The sequence below is a fragment of the Mesoplodon bidens genome (genome assembly GCF_964165515.1).
Source record: "Mesoplodon bidens genome assembly, chromosome: 2".
Taxonomy (NCBI): Eukaryota; Metazoa; Chordata; class Mammalia; order Artiodactyla; family Ziphiidae; genus Mesoplodon; species Mesoplodon bidens.
The window spans coordinates 78,524,582-78,538,088 of NC_138177.1; positions in this window are offsets into that span (position 1 = coordinate 78,524,582).

The window sequence follows — 13,507 nt, forward strand, 5'->3', positions numbered from 1 at the left end:
AGCCGCAGCCGACAGTACACGTCCTCCTTTCCCCGACCTTTTAAAGCGGGAGGCACCTGGGTTCAGATCCAAGCTTCGTGTGATTTCGTGCACGTTCGTAAAATTGCTCAGCCACACATTCCTCTTGTGTTTAAAGCTGCCTCATGGGAATGTTGTGACGATTAAATGACACATGAAGCTGTGCCCAAGGTTTGCTGGTGGGGACAAGATTGTAAAGAAGAGGCTCCATTCTCTCCTCTACCAAAGCTCAGACCTAGCCTGTCAGAGGAGCTGGAACACTAGCAATCCGCTCCACAAATACCTCTGTTTGCAGATCTCCCACAAAAGTGAAAAAGATGCCTCAGGCCCAGGGATGGGATCTCAGTAATCACCGTAACACCAAATTCCTTAGAGTAGAGCCAGATTTGTATGTAAGCCAAAGTTAGGGTCAGGAGGCCCTTGGAGCGCTTGTCTGCTTTCTCAGGCCTCCGGCTCTGACCCCTCTCAACACACTAGAGCACGGCTTCTCAACTTCAACATAAATGTGCTTTGGACACTTCTGTTGTCTCGTGAAGCCTGTGGAGCCTGTTCTCAGAATAACATTTAAAAATTCATAAAATAAAATACATAAGATAACAAAAGAAACAAATTATTTCAAAACGGTTGTCCAAACATTAGAAGAATGTGTGATAGAGTAGTATGCATGCTTTTTTAGATGTGGCATCAACCTAATAAACTATTGTAATTTCATAATAGTGATGAGCATATAGGACATTTTGAGAAATCTGTAACAACCGTAAGGAGATTTGAAAGTAACTAATTTCTATTGAATGCAAGTTCTAATGTGGTTTGTTGCCTACATTCATAGTTGAAGCAAATGCTTTCAACTAGAGACTGGTGAAAATAAAGATGTAAGGTTTCCCCCCGATTCACGATCCCATGGACCCTCAGTTAAGAGCTCCTGCAGGACAGGGTCCTCACTTTGCATGTAGGGAAACTGAGGCAACAAGTTCTCCTGATTCCTAGATGAAGGGTCTTCCCACTAAAGTGTATAACTCTGGAACTTGGGGAAAACTATCTCCAAACCATTATCTTCACCCTGGAATTCCCAGGTTTACTCTGCCAAAAACATGCCAGTGACCCAAAGTCTCCCTTTTTTGCATCACCCCCAGAGCATACATCTGGGATGTGAGCTTCCCTCAAGGCACCTCACACGGCAAGCACCAAGCTCCATGGAGCCCAGTGGCTTTTCCCAGGCCAGGCTTTGAGGGATCCAGAGGAGAGTTTATTCAAACCTTGGTAATTTTCCTCTGGTAACTATCTCCTTTTCATTGATGAGAACAACCATTTGTCATTCATCCCCCATGAAGACTGAACAGAAGAAATTAGCCTGGAGGATTTAAAACAGCACAAGGAATTTAGGCTTTGTCAGGTACAGTTACTTCAAGGAGTTCACCTGGATTTCCCTCCCATGAACACACAGTGTGGTTCTTTCCCATTTGAGGATATTGTTAGAACAGGCTGTATCCCTGAAAGCCCCCTGGAGAAGAGCGAGCATGCCAGCCCCGTGGGCATGAGGAACACTTCTCTTCCCAGGCTCCTGAGGGCAAAGAACATTTCAAGAAACGGGTTTTTTCAGGGACCTCACTGGAAGCCTGTCCTTGCCTGAGCAGTCCTGTCAACTGTCCCATCCCTGCTCCCAGACCCCAAGTCCCCAGTGGGGCTCTTTACCTCAGGACAGAAATTCTTCTTTCCTGCTCTCAGGCTGGGGGCTCTGGTGAAAGCACTTTGAATGAGCTCTCAGCCCTTGACTTGTTCTTCATTTTTGTTAAAACTCCATCCCCCACTTCTGTCATTGCTGGTGCCTTCATTACTGGTAGTTATGATCTTTGAAAGCCAGAGAATGGGTTCTTTTGTAGCAGTCAGGTGTCTTCCTGCTGTTCTCCTCCTCCACCCTCACTGTGAAATTCTTTCTCCTCTCTCTCCTCCACGTCCTCCTCTGCCACTTTATCCTTTTCCTTTTCCTCTTTTATTTTTTATTTTTTTGTTGCATGTTAGAAATAGACTAAGGTGCTGAAAGGGCAGAGAAGAACCACTCTTTGAAATTGTTTTCTTCACCTTGGGGGAGAAAGCTTTTTCACTTGATAGTTCATAATAAGGATAAGACTGATAATAGAATAACTAGAAGATATAAGGACAGAATGTGCCCTCAAGTATAAAGAAAGGTGCCTAGTCTTTTCTTGAGAGAAGACTTTGCTTAGATGTAGGACAGAGAACAGAGCTGCTGCAGGATGAAGGGGAAGATGGGCTAGGAGCGATGCAGGGAGGCTGGGGGAGCAGGGGAGATGAGGGGTGAGGGCGGCCAAAATGGTCCTGTATGTACGAGTGAAGGGATGGTTGACTGACCTTATTTTTTCACTTATGACCCCCTCACCCATTTCTATTCTGTTCTGTTCCTCCTTGGTTGTCGATGGCTGGGGAGATTGCAACGATTATTCCTAAATTCTAGGGTTGTGCACTTTGGTGGAAAGAGCACTGGTCTGAGAATGAGAAGCTTTGGGTTCTAACCTCTGCAAGAGTGGGCCAGGCTCTGTGCCAGAGGGGACCCAGCACAACAGGAAGTCTCCTGGTTCTACAGCAAACACCTGTCATGATTGCCAACCAGTGCTGTGCTACCCAGGAGGCCAAGTGGGGTTGGGGGAAATTTTTCATGACTAATCTAGAGTCCCTTTCACCCTTGTGTGGACAGGGAATTCCTGTTTTGTAGTGCTGTGTGCCCCCCTGCTCCAAAATTATAATAGGACCTCTGGGGTTTGAGGTCCTTTCACGTGGCCCCACTGAAGCCATCATCCTAAGTGTTGTCAGGTGAGACAGACATCAGGAACACCTCGTTACTCCACCAAAGTATTCAGGTTTCACAATAGAATGAGTCAATTCCAGGAGCCTGGGGTATAGAAACCCTTGTTGGGGAGGGGGGTCTTTCATCCCATTTCCCTGTCTCTCACCAGCATCCTGGTCACAGGGCCAGTCCACCACAGCCCACAGGACACCTGGCCCTGCAGACATAAGCTGTTAAACTGGGCCTGGTATCTGGTGACCCAGTATCCTTCTTTGCTGTCCTTACACTAGTGGTCTAATTTATGACCTCTCTGTTCTCTAAAAAGGAGTTTTGTCCATGCTTGTCTCTGTGGGATACTTGGAAGGTTGGCTGAGAGGGCACTCAGTATTTCACATCATCCAGGGATTATGCAATGAAGATTGTTACGAACGTGAAGAGGAGTTGAAGATAACAGGGCTGTAGCTGCGTGAAGGTGGGGCACCTTCATCCCGGCAGCGCACACATGCATTCACAGTGGTTATTGCAAAAACCTCAAAGTTCTGCAAAGACCTCAGGACTTGAAACTGAATCACAGAGGGCTCCCTTCTTACCAGTCAGGCAGCATCGGTTTATCTTGTAAATAGTTGCATACATCATTTTCCTAAAATGTTGCCTCTGATCCCTCCTCACTGAGCATCATCGTACGGTAGGCGCTGGGGGGCTGACATGACTGAGCGCCAGGAGAACGCCGCTCTGCTGAGAAGCTCCACCCCTGTGAGACGAGGCTGACCGCTCTAGGTGCTGCGAGTTGCCCAGAAGTGAGAGAAAACTCAGGAAGGAGAGAGGGAAGGAAGGCTGCCCCGTGCACCAGATACTGTCGGCAAATTTCACAGACAGTGACATTTGAATTGAGCTTTCAGAGAAGGGAGGATTTCAAAAGGTAAGTGTTTTTCAGATAGAGGAACAACAGGAACGAACAAGGAGTGGGGACGTTCGGGGCTTGTTTGGAAACCCGTGGAGGGACAGGTGGCTAGAATGTAGGCTGCTTCCTGGTCGGGGGGTGGGGGCTGGAGGGGCAGCCCCTTGCCCACAGCCTTCCAAATATTTATTTTATTTTTACTTTATTTATTTATTTATTTATTTGCGGTACACGGGCCTCTCACCGCCGTGGCCTCTCCCGTTGCGGAGCGCAGGCTCCAGATGCACAGCCCCAGCGGCCATGGCTCACGGGCCCAGCCGCTCCGCGGCACGCGGGACCCTCCCGGAGTGGGGCACGAATCCACGTCCCCTGCATCGGCAGGCGGACCCCCAACCACTGCGCCACCAGGGAAGCCCCCAAATATTTATTTTGTCAGCCTTGGGATGTCTAAGTTACCTGAGCCCAATCACACAGTTTAGCAGCTGATATATTGTTTCCAAGATATTACTAGGATGCGCTCAATGTTAAAAGAAAATCTGGTTAGATGTTAAATCATATTTGTATCTCGCTTCTATAGAACTGTGAGGTCTTAGAGAAAAAAGGGACTAATACCATCAGCTAGTCCAGTCCCTCGCCGGGTGCAGAAACTTCTATGCCAGTGGTTCTCAAACTTGAGCGTGTATCAGAATTACCTGGACGGCTTGTTAAAATACAGGTGTCTGGGCCCAGTCACAGAGTTTCTGATTCAGTAGGGCCGCGGTGGGGTCCAGGGATTTGTACTCCTAGCAAGTTCCCAGGTGCTGTTGCTGCCGCTGTAATTCTCCTTGCAAACTGTCTTACGTAACACCTCTTGCCTGCCCTGCGTTCATCTCTCTAGTGGTGTGTAGCTCATGACCACCTAAAGCACCCACCCACTGTTCTTTGTTGCCTCCAGTTGTTTAAAAATTCTTTCTCATGTTGCCTTCAGATCTGCCTCACTTTCACTTCCAACCACTGCGTCTGGTTCTGCCAAGGGCTCCACACAGAACATGTCTCTGGATGGTGGTTAAGTCGCAGGCCTGGGCTCATCTGATGACTCTACCACTGGGTATGTGACCTTGGGCAAGACTCTCAACCTCTCCGAATTTTCCTCATCTGTAGAGTGGGAATAATAATAGCACTGATATTTAGATTAAATGACAAAATGTGTGTAAAATGATTAGCCTGGTGCTTGGCACATAGTAAGTACTCAATAAATGTTGGCTATTAGCATCACCTGGTTTTCCTTTTCTACATGGAGTCTCATCAAATCTGTGAAGAACGCTAATCATTCTAGCTAACATTTCTCCCTCCTGGGCTAAATATCCTGTTCTTTCAACTATTCCTTATGGCACAGTGTCAATATTTCCTTCATCCTTGTTACTCTCCTCCAGAGTCTAGTTTGTAAAGTTCCCTTGTCAAGTGTGTGTGGGCCTCAGACCTGCCACCAGCCTCAGCATAGTCAGAGCTTAGTATATTCACTGCAGCCAAAGATCACTTCAGCTTTTGTGACTAATTTCCACATTTCACTCCACCATGTCAGACTTTTAGGCAATGAAAATGCCTGAGACCACATCTGCATGTAGAGAAATTTTTGTTATTCTGGCACATTTCCCCTTGAAGCTCACCTGGCTGAATCTACACGTGGCTCGTACTGCGTGTGAGTGTGTGGGGTGTTGGGTGGGGAGAGCACCTCTGAACCTTGGTCTGATCTGGGGCTTACACTTGCTTTGTGATGGGCATGACAGTCGGCAACCTGGGTGACAGGCCATGTAAGGAAGCATGTCAGAGGCTGACAGAGAAAAGGGATCTACTCCCCTTCTCTGCCTTGCCCTCAGCCTTTCCTGGCTCCACGGGCCTGGTGGGAGACCCAGAGTCTCCCCTGGGAAAGGGCGAACTGACCCCTCTGGCACAGCCAATAGTTTTCTGGAAGGAAACCAAACCTCAGGGCCAGAGGGCACTTAGAGCAAAGCCGTGTAGGCATTTCAATCCCGCCGCTGTATCCACTCGCCTCCTGCCCAGACTCCTTGGTAATATCATATGAGGAGGGAGTCAGGGCTGTTTTATTGTGGAGACGTGGTGGCAGCTTCAGGGGTGTGGGTATCAGGGCGACAGGGCAGGCCCTGAGAACAACACCTCTCGGCTTCAATTCTAACTTCCAGCCTGTAGTGAATGGCTCACTGGGAATATTGACTTCAAGTTCTGTCTTTTTTTTTTTTTTGTGGTACGCGGGCCTCTCACTGTTGTGGCCTCGCCCATTGCGGAGCACAGGCTCCGGACACGCAGACTCAGCGGCCATGGCTCACGGTCCTAGCTGCTCCGCGGCATGTGGGATCCTCCCGGACCGGGGCACAAACCCGTGTCCCCTGCACTGGCAGGCGGATTCTCAACCACTGCACCACCAGGGAAGACCTCAAGTTCTGTCTTTTAAATAGAAGGCAGAGAGAGTCTGTCTGCCCAACTCACTGGTATGAGGGAGAGTCTGTTTTGTCTCTTCCTGGTCACAGAGGACAGCGGTTCCTTTGCAGCCAGGCCTCCCTCCTGCAGAACTGCTGGCTTGGCAGCCCAAACACTGCCACCTGCTCCACACGCAGACCTGTATGGGGATAACCTGAGCTTCTCCAGGACACAACAGCTTGATGGCAGAAATGGCTGCAGTTGCAGCTCTGTCTGTCTTCTGGGCTGGGATGTCCCCTCACCGCCACCACAAACCCACACTGTGTTGTATGAGCAAATAGGAAGATGGTTCCTCTCGGCATCTCCCTGCTTGTTGGACGCCAACATCATGTAGCGCGTGGCTCTAGAGCTGCAGATCCCCATCCTCCTCCGATTATCGCCCCTTGAGAGCTGCCCCACAAGCTGCAGCCTTGTGAGTCCCAGTGCTGAGCTACTCGCTAAGCCTCCTGCCAAGCTTTGTCTTTGGCCAAGGGAGTTGAGGAAAGTAGCCTCACACGTTTTGGGGCATCTGCACTTCTTCAGCCTTCCCACAGCCTCTAGGAATCCCAGGCCTTCCTGATGCCCAAGTCTTTGAATCAGGGACTTCACATTTTGTCCCCTGGAATATTTCCAATCTGATGTAGGGGAAAGGAAAAGATAGTGTTTAGCAAAGGATCCACTGCTGAGGGTAGAATGTCAGCACTTCCATAGCTGGCTGGGGGCACAGAGGCTGTACTCCACCTTGAGGCAGATCAGATGGGATCATCCTTAATCTGATTTGGGCTTTTGAGAAGAAGATGTACTGTCTTCAGTGGATAATGAGTATTGTGTTTTTTTTGTTTTTTCTGGTATGTTAGAATTCTAAGCAATTCGGAAAAACAGGGTTCACATGAATTCGTTTGTTCTCCAAACTAGAGTGTCAGGAAGTCCTGGGACCATCCTGAAGGAGGCAATACTTTGAGGCAGGGGTGTCTTTTAAATCATGCCACAGACTTGAGCCCACTAGGCTGTTCCTTGTCTTGATTCTCTCTCACTGGCCTTTCACCCATGGATGGGATGGTCCCCAGTCTCTCTGTGAGGGCTGGAGTCAGGCTGAGGCTTTGGCCTTGAGATCCCCGGCACTTTCCTTGCTGTTTTCCTATCCTTAAGCTTGTCCCTTTGGGGTCCCTGAGAAACTGGCTCTTTCAGACAGGGTCCGAACTTCCCAAGGACCATTGATCCTCCATTTCTGTGTCTTTCAGAAAGAGGCAAGTAGAGACCTTAATCCATACTCCGAGAGTGCCCAAACTTTGGTACATTCAGGAACCCAGGACATGGCCTGTTCTCGCTCTGCATGTCAGTTTTTTTTCCCCCAGTGGAAAAATACTGTGTATTCTGACCCCTCAGCTGGGAAAAGGAAGAGGGAGGAAATGACTACTAAAGTATCCTTTGCAGCCAGCTTGCAAGTATTAATAAGTCACAACTCTCCAGGGGTCCTCAGGCCTGCCCTGCCCTGCTACCTGGTTGCTGAAAAAAACTAGAAAGTTTAGATCAGCAATCATGTGGGGCCACAATGTGTGAACCAGCCGAGGACCACAGCTTTGCCCTTCCTCCTGCCCATTGCCTCTCACTGCTGTAAAACATTTATCTCAATTCTGCATCTGGACCCTGGCCTAATAAATCCCTCCAAAGGTATGCAGACTACACAGACTGCTTCTTCAGGTGTTGGATAAGGCCATAGTAACATAGGGAGTAAAAGGGGAGATTGTCATAAACATTGACTCAGGTCAGGGACAGAAAACCACTAGAGCTTAAAATGTCAGGCTCTGAGTAAGTTAATGAGCTACTAAAAAGACAAGGATAATCAGATCTGAAGTTGGAGTAAAAATTTGAGCATATCAGGGAATATCTCAAATGTGAAGGGTAGAGGCTGGAATCTTGTACTAAACCAGGCAGACTGGTAGTAGAAAGGGCATAAGCCTTGGAATTTTTTTTTAATTGAACTACAGTTGATTTACAATATTATATTAGTTTCTGGTATACAACATAGTGATTCAATATGTTTATAGATTATATGCCATTTAAAGTTATTATGTGGGGCTTCCCTGGTTGCCCAGTGGTTAAGACTCTGCGCTTCCACTGCAGGGGGCACCGGTTAGATCCCTGGTCAGGGAACTAAGATCCCACATGCTGCACCATGCCGCCAAAAGAAAAAAGAAAAAATAAACGTTATTACAAAATAATGGCTATCTTGCCCTGTGTTGTATAATATATTCTTTTTTTTTTGCTGTACGCGGGCCTCTCACTGTTGTGGCCTCCCCTGCCGCGGAGCACAGGCTCTGGACGCGCAGGCCTAGCGGCCATGGCTCACAGGCCCAGCCGCTCCGCGGCACGTGGGATCCTCCCAGACCGGGGCACGAACCCGCATTCCCTAGCATTGGCAGGCGGACTCCCAACCACTGCGCCACCAGGGAAGCCCTATTCTTTTTTTTTTTTTTTTTTTACAAATTTACTTTTATTTATTTTTGGCTGTTTTGGGTCTTCGTTGCTGCGCGCCGGCTTTCTCTAGTTGTGGTGAGTGGGGGCTACTCTTCATTGCAATAGCTTCTCTTGTTGAGGAGCATGGGCTCTAGGTGCGCGGGCTTCAGTAGTTGTGGCGTGCGGGCTCAGTAGTTGTGGCTCGCAGGTTTAGTTGCTCTGCGGCATGTGGGATCTTCCCGGACCAGGGCTTGAACCCATGTCCCCTGCATTGGCAGGCGGATTCTTAACCACTGTGCCACCAGGGAAGTCCCTGTACAATATATTCTTGTCACTTATTTATTTTATACATAAGAGTTTGTAACTCTTAATCCCATACCCCTATCTTGCCCCTCTCCCCTTTCCTCTCCCCACTAGTAACCACTAGTTTATTCTCTATATCTGTGAGTCTGTTTCTGTTTTGTTATATTCATTTATTTGTTTTATTTTTTAGATTCCACATATAAGTGATAACATACAGAATGTGTCTTTCTCTGACTTATTTCACGAAGCATAATGCCGTCTAGGTCCACCCACATTGTTGCAAATGTCAGAATTTCATTCTTTTTTATGGCTGAATAATATTCCATTATCTATACTACATCTTCTTTTTTCCTGCATCTGTTGATGGATACTTAGGTTGCTTTCATATCTTGGCTATGTTAGTAATGCTGCTATGAACATTGGGGTGCATGTATCCTTCAGATTAATGTTTTCATTCTCTTCAAATGTATGCCTAATGGTGGAATTGCTGTATCATAGGGTAGTTCTATTTTTAGTTTTTTGAGGAACCACCTACTGTTCTCCATAGTGGCTGTACCAATTTACATTCCCACCAACAGTGTAGAGAGTTCCCTTTTCTCCACACCCTCTTCAGCATTTATTATTTGTAGACTTTTTGATGATGGCCATTCTGACCAGTATGGGGTGACACCTCATTGTAGTTTTGATTTGCATTTCTCTAATAATTAGCGATGTTGAGCATCTTTTCATGTGCTTTTTGACTGTCTGTATGTCTTCTTTGGAGAAATGTCTATTTAAATCTTCTGCCCATGTTTTGATTGGGTTGTTGTTGTTTTTTTTTGATATTGAGCTGTATAAGCTGTTTGTATATGTTGGAAATTGAGCCTTTGTCAGTTGCATCATTTGTAAATATTTTATCCCAGTCTGTAGGTTGTCTTTTCATTTTGTTTATGGTTTCCTTTGCTGTGCAAAAGCTTATAAGTTTGATTAGGTCCCATTTGTTTATTTTTGCTTTTATTTTTTTTTGCTTTGGGCGGCTGACCTAAGAATACATTGCTATGATTTATATCTGAGAATATTTTGCCTATGTTCTCTTCTAGGAATTTTATGGTGTCATGTCTTATATTTAAGTCTTTAAGCCATTTTGAGTTTATTTTTGTGTATGCTGTGAGACTGTGTTCTAACTTCATTGAATTGCATGCGACTGTCCTGCTTTCCCAACACCATTTGCTGAAGAGACTGTCTTTTCTCCACTGTATATTCTTGCCTCCTTTATTGAAGACTAATTGACCGTAGGTGTGTGGGTTATTTCTGGGCTCTCTGGTCTGTTCCATTGATCCATATGTTTGTTTTTGTGTCAGTGCCATGCTGTTTTGATTACTGTAGCTTTGAAGTATTGTCAAAAGCTGGAGTTTTGAGAGGAAAAGTAACTGCTAAGTGATAGAATCATTTCTTGAAACATGGCAGACTAGATAATCTGAAAACCCTTTCTCTACAAAGTCCATAGAAATACTGGGTAAAATATACCAAACTTTTTTTTCAAATAGGTAGTTGAACGTGGATGAAAGGAAAGAAATCTCTAAGTTCCAGAAGTGAAGAGAAAGCTGAAAACCAGTAACCAAGCAATCTGTTTTGCAGGGTCACTTTGGGACAAGAGAAAAGACCTAGAAACTGAGACCCTGCATGGACATCAAACCCTCAGAAGGCTACACTCTCAGTGAAATGGTGGGATAAAAAGCAGTCCTGTTGACAAAAAGAGATTCATTTATTCACTCACTCATTCAATTCATTTTTGGAAAGCTTGCTATAAGCTAGGCTTATATTCCAGGCACTTGGGATACAGTGACAAAACAAGTACAAATCCCTACCCCTGGGGAATTTATATTCTGGTGGGGAAGAGACAGAAAATAATTAATAAACATATAAATATGATAAAAGGAGATATGTTTATGGAAAAAACAGGACAGGGTAAAGCAGATTAGGAATAACAAGGAAACCATCTGTCTTGGCCTGGACTCTGGAGAGAAAAAAGAATCCTCTCTTGCAAATTCCCAACCACAGATGTGCCTTTCGGAGGTGCTAGCACCGTAACTGACATTAATTATTTTCATGATCTGAGAACACTAAGGCAAGTAACTAACATAAATGGACCCCAGGCTTTTGGTGCCTTACCTCACCATTCTGGGGGTATGGAGAGGTGCTGCTTGACAAAAACAACATAAGACCCTCCACCCAAGCTGCCAAATTTTCCAGAGATAAAGCCCAGACAAACTTGAGCTCACAATAAAAAATATAAAGCTATTAATGGCAGATTTAAGATCTTAAATCTGCCATTAATGGCAGCAGCATCTGATGCCAAATCCCATGTTTGTAACTCTTATCTGCATGTCCTCTACGCACACACCAGGGCAGGACTCAACTATACCGTCATGGGCAGGACCCACAGCATTTAGGTTCACAGAACCTTAGAGTTGGAAGCAATCCAAGAAACCGCCTACTCCGGTCTCCTAACAATGCAAGACATCTTTCTGTAACATGACACAGGTCAACATCGGCCTCTGCTTGAGTACCTTTAGGGAAGTAGAGCAAATTCCTTCCCTGGATAGTGGGAGGCCTTATTGTAGAGGCAAAACAGTACTACCTAAGGAGACAGACAGGCTCTTTAAGCCTTCTGAGCCAGGAGATCTCAGACAGGGTAATTAACCAGATGAATTTAAGCCTTCTTATCTGTAAAATGGGGATATTGTCTCATAAGATCATGCTGAGTGCTAACAGAATAATAGATATAAAGGCTTACCGGACACACAATAAACAATGTTATTTTCCCTTCTGCATTAACCAGATCAGAGCCACTGATCTGGTAAATCTCATTCAGTTCCACATAACAGGTGGGAAAGAGTTTTGTCATTAAAAAAAAAACAACCAGACAATTGCTCATTTCTATTTAACTTTGAACCAGCACTGTCTCTATATTTCAAGGCCTTTTCTATTCCCAGTTTGAAGGCTTGTGGTTATTTATCCCACCTGGACTGGGGTAAAGGGTGAGTTTGAGAAGTCTCTTGATTGGGGCCTGAGTGTAACCTCCACTGTGAAGGCTGCCTTTTTGTTTTTATGACCCCGTGGCATGTGGGATCTTAGTTCCCCGACCAGGGATTGAACCTGTGCCCCCTGCATTGCAAACACAGAGTCTTAAACACTGGACCACCAGGGAAGTCCTGCCTTTTCTTTTCTTTTTTTTTTTTCAGTACGCAGGCCTCTCACTGTTGTGGCCTCTCCCGTTGCGGAGCACAGGCTCCGGACGCGCAGGCTCAGCGGCCATGGCTCACGGGCCCAGCCACTCCATGGCACATGGTATCTTCCCAGACCGGGGCATGAATCCGTGTCCCTTGCATCGGCAGGCGGACTCTCAACCACTGCACCACCAGGGAAGCCCCCTGCCTTTTCTTTTGATCATCCAACTTTTTTCATTTTAGAAGTTTCAAGAGTAAATTTTACTGATTTCGGCTCCTTAATTAAAAAATTAAGGCATTATTTAAATGCAATACAATTCATCCATTTTAGGTGTATAGTTTGGTGAAATTTGGTAATCGTAGACAATTGCATAGGCACCCCACACTCAAAATATAGGACAATTCCCTCACCTTCAAGTTTTCCCTTTAGGCCTTTGATTTTAAAAGGGACATTGACAAGTTGGCTGGGACCCAGAGCAGGAAGTCTTGAAATCATGACATAGGCAAACCACCTGAAGGAATGAGGGGCATCCATTGCTACCCAGAGAAAAGAAGGCTTATGGGGGATACATCAGCCTTCAAATAGTTGAAGAGCTGCTATGTAGAATAAAGAGTAGACTTAGTGTAGCTCAGAGGGAGCCATCAGGACTCAGGGACAGAAATGAGAGATATTTTGATTCCATATAAAAAAGTTTCTAAAAACAATATTATAACAACTATTTACAGATGATGAAGGTAAGTGAGACAGAGTTAAAAATGAATTCTTCAGCAGAAACTGACACAGCAGTATAAAGCAACTGTACTCCAATTAAAAAAAAAAAGAATTCCTGTAGATCAAACACTTGGGAAGTGATGGAGTCAAAATTTGAACCCAGGGCTTCCCTGGTGGTGCAGTGGTTGAGAATCTGCCTGCCGATGCAAGGGACACGGGTTCGAGCCCTGGTCCAGGAAGGTCCCACATGCCGCAGAGCAACTAGGCCCGTGAGCCACAACTACTGAGCCTGCGCGTCTGGAGCCTGTGCTCCGCAACAAGAGAAGCCACAGCAATGAGAAGCCCGTGCACCGCAACGAAGAGTGGCCCCCGCTCACCGTAACTAGAGAAAGCCTGCGTGCAACAACAAAGACCCAATGCGGCCAAAAATAAATAAGTAAATAAATTAAAAAATTTTTGAACCCAAGTGCTCACATCTTTTAAAAATATTTATTTATTTATTTATTTATTTATTTATTTATTTATTTATTTATGGCTGCATTGGGTCTTTGTTGCTGTGTGCAGGCTTTCTCTAGTTGTGGCGAGCGAGGGCTACTCTTCATTGTGGTGCGCGGGCTTCTCATTGAGGTGACTTCTCTTGTTGTGGAGCATGAGCT